This window comes from Zalophus californianus, chromosome 14 (genome assembly GCF_009762305.2).
Source record: "Zalophus californianus isolate mZalCal1 chromosome 14, mZalCal1.pri.v2, whole genome shotgun sequence".
Lineage (NCBI taxonomy): Eukaryota > Metazoa > Chordata > Mammalia > Carnivora > Otariidae > Zalophus > Zalophus californianus.
The window spans coordinates 35,683,142-35,686,229 of record NC_045608.1 but is presented as its reverse complement, the minus strand read 5'-3'; positions in this window follow the sequence as shown (position 1 = coordinate 35,686,229).

Here is a 3,088-nt window from a genome sequence, read left to right as displayed (position 1 = left end):
CTCCTGTCTTTTGCCAGCACCCATGAAACTGTGTTGAGCTAACTTGTTAGCTTGCAAGTATGTAACATCTCAGACCTTGAGCAGTTCTCCATTTCCTGATGGTTTTGCATTTGTAATTTTGAAATTTCTTTTCTTAAAAAATGACCCCCAAATTGCCACGCTCCACAAAACCTGGATCTACTCTGAGTTTTTGGATGATGCTTTTTTATAGCAGTCTCCATGTCCAATAGAATGTTATTTGGACTTCCGATTTAGGGAAATATATTGAATTTGGTATTCTTCTTTCGCTATTCCCGCCTGTTGCCTTCCCTTCATTGCTAGTACGCAGCCCAGTTCTGAATGGCAGGACCACGAAACACTTGTGCGTTGTGACCAGTTGTCAGGCACATCACAGGTAATTTGTTACTGATAAAGTACATTCTTTAAAAAAGATTAGGGCTGATTCAAGCTTACCTCTATAATATATTTGTAAGCATGCATTCCCTGTATTTGTTAGGATTCTCTCAGCTCCATATATGAAAAAACCTACCTCAAAAGACTTAAACAACAATTATTCTCTTGCATGGTAAGATGTCCCTAGGTGGGGTGGGGCAGGGCTGTCTCCATGGTTGGTTAATTCAGTGCCTTCACAACCACAGCTAAGTCCCAGGGTTTTTTTCATCTGTCCACTCTGCCATCTACAACCTGTCAGCTAGCTCAAGACAGCAAGATGGCAGAAACTCCTATAAGCATTACACCTTTCACACAAAAGGTCAAAGGCAGAAGAGGAACTATCTCTTCCTTGGGCCTTTTTTGTTTTGTTTTTGTTTTTGTTCACCCTCCCCCCGCCCCCGAGTCTTTTTTAAAGAGCTGCAAAACCTTTTACCAGAAGCTCTGCCCTCTTAAAGATTTCCCTGCATTTCTCATTGACCAGACTTTGGTCAAATGCCCTTTTTTTGAGCCACTTACTGGCAAGGAGGATAGAATCTGAGTGACTGACTGAGACAAAACAACATTCTTCCCCCTGGTCCTGAAGCTTGGGCACACTTTACCTGAAGCACATGACTTGACAGAGCAGTGTGAGTGTCTGGGCAAAACTCAGAGATCTGTTAGCAGAGAATGATGCAATCTGATTCCCACCCTTATTATAATGAACGCTTTTTGGTACAGATAGTAATCTCTTTGCAGGCTTGGATAAGCAGAAATTTCAGTTACCACAATTTAGTTAAATAACACCATTTCCCCAACAGTTCAAGTTTCCCTTACCACAGTATATTGATTATGAGTAATTGCATAGAGCACAAACTTCACAACTAGCTCTTCAGGCCACAGATCATTACAAAAATACCAGGTGTGCATCATTATCAATGACCAACATGTCTATCATGGACACACCGGAGAACAGGAGGGACTCCCACCAAAGTTTGGTATGGACGTCAGGACTGATGAGGCCATGCATGCTCCAAGAGGGATGTGCTTGCTTCCTGACGTTGCTAAATGGCAAGAGGGTCACTACTCTCCTTCCTTTGGCAGAGGAGAGAAACCCACAGTTGAGAGTGGTTCCTTGATTGTAAATGATGGAGCTGTGTTTAAAATTATAGAGATTTAAAATTATAGAGATCCAATCATATTTCAAATATCGTAAGAACTAGTGAAAAAAGAAAAAAACTATTATGATTGCTTTTGGAAAGCTAAAAGGACTCTCCCACAATTAATTTATGGGCAATACAAGATTTTTACAAATCAGGTTTGTAGAGTAACATCCACATGTACTATGCATTACCAAACCCAGTTCTAAATAAAGCTTAAATCTGGTGGGTTACGTGATCATTCTCAGCAAATGTGCCAGCTCCTATCATATTTAGAACCCTGTGTTCTAAGGTGCTCAAATTCACGCTGAGGAATTTGCTAAACAAATCCCTGGCGAAGAATCACAACAGTGATTTTCTGTATTCTTAAATCCTTTCAGCTAGAAGTGGCAAAACACCCTGCGCGAGTCCATAATTCCTAAACTTTTGGCGTGTCAATCTTGGGAGTTCCTTACTACTGTTTGAGGTTTAACTCACTCGCTCCCCCAAAGGAGCATGCCATTTATTTATATTAAAAGTGAAACGGAATAAAAACTGCTGAACTTTGAATGAGGCAGCAATCAGGGCTAAAAATAACGGATTTCGTGTGTTTCCTATGGAAAAGACATGACATTTCTTCCTGTGAAAGACAGACATGACAGGGAAAGACGAAGAAATCTACCTCCCACAGGGAGAGGGTGGGACCTTGGCGTGATTGGGTCTGAACAGGAGCCCCCATTTGACAGGGTGTGACGGAGAAGGCCCGGCTCAGGCACTTGCGAGCGTCTCAGCTCGCACAGCTCAAATACAAGGAATGCATGCTTACAAACTCAAACCCATCTTGAGTTTGCAACACTGATTTGGGCATGTTATCTTGAGAATGTAACAGGTTTGGGGGATAGATGGCTAATAAACTGCGGTGGTGTTTGGGGACTGTGCTTAGTGAAAGAAGGGAAAGGAGCAGTGAAAAAGGAAAAGGGGGGAGGATGAAGAAGAGAGAGAAGTTACAAGAGCCGACAGAAAGAAGAGACAGGGAAAAATGGGCAACGGAAACGGCGCAGCAGCCTACGGGAGAGTAAGGACGAGGTGTACGCAAACAGAAGACGGCAGCGACAGACCGGGAGCGCTAGGCACGCGGTCCTCCCGCCGGCAGGGGACGCGCGAGCCCCTCGCGGGTCCCGCGGCCCCGCCCCGCCCCGCCCCGCCCGCCCCGTGCCTGCGCCTGCGCTTCCTGCCCCTCCTTGTCCGGGATGCTGCTGCCGCTGCTGCGGAGTAGCTGCTTCCCTTCCTCCTCCCCCGGCGGTGGTGGTGGTGGCGGCGGCGGCGGCGGCGGCGGCGCGGACGCTGTCGCGGGGAGCCGGCCGGCGGCGCAGTTGCAGCGCGGAGCCCACGAGCCGCCGGGGCCGATCGAGCGGGCGGACGCCGAGCCCGGGGTCGACCCCCGGCGCGCGGCGGAGGCCGAGGGGGCGCCGGGGCCCGGGGCGCGCGGCCCGGGAGCGGGCGGCGGCGGGCGGCGGGCTGAGCGGGAGCCGTATGCGTGC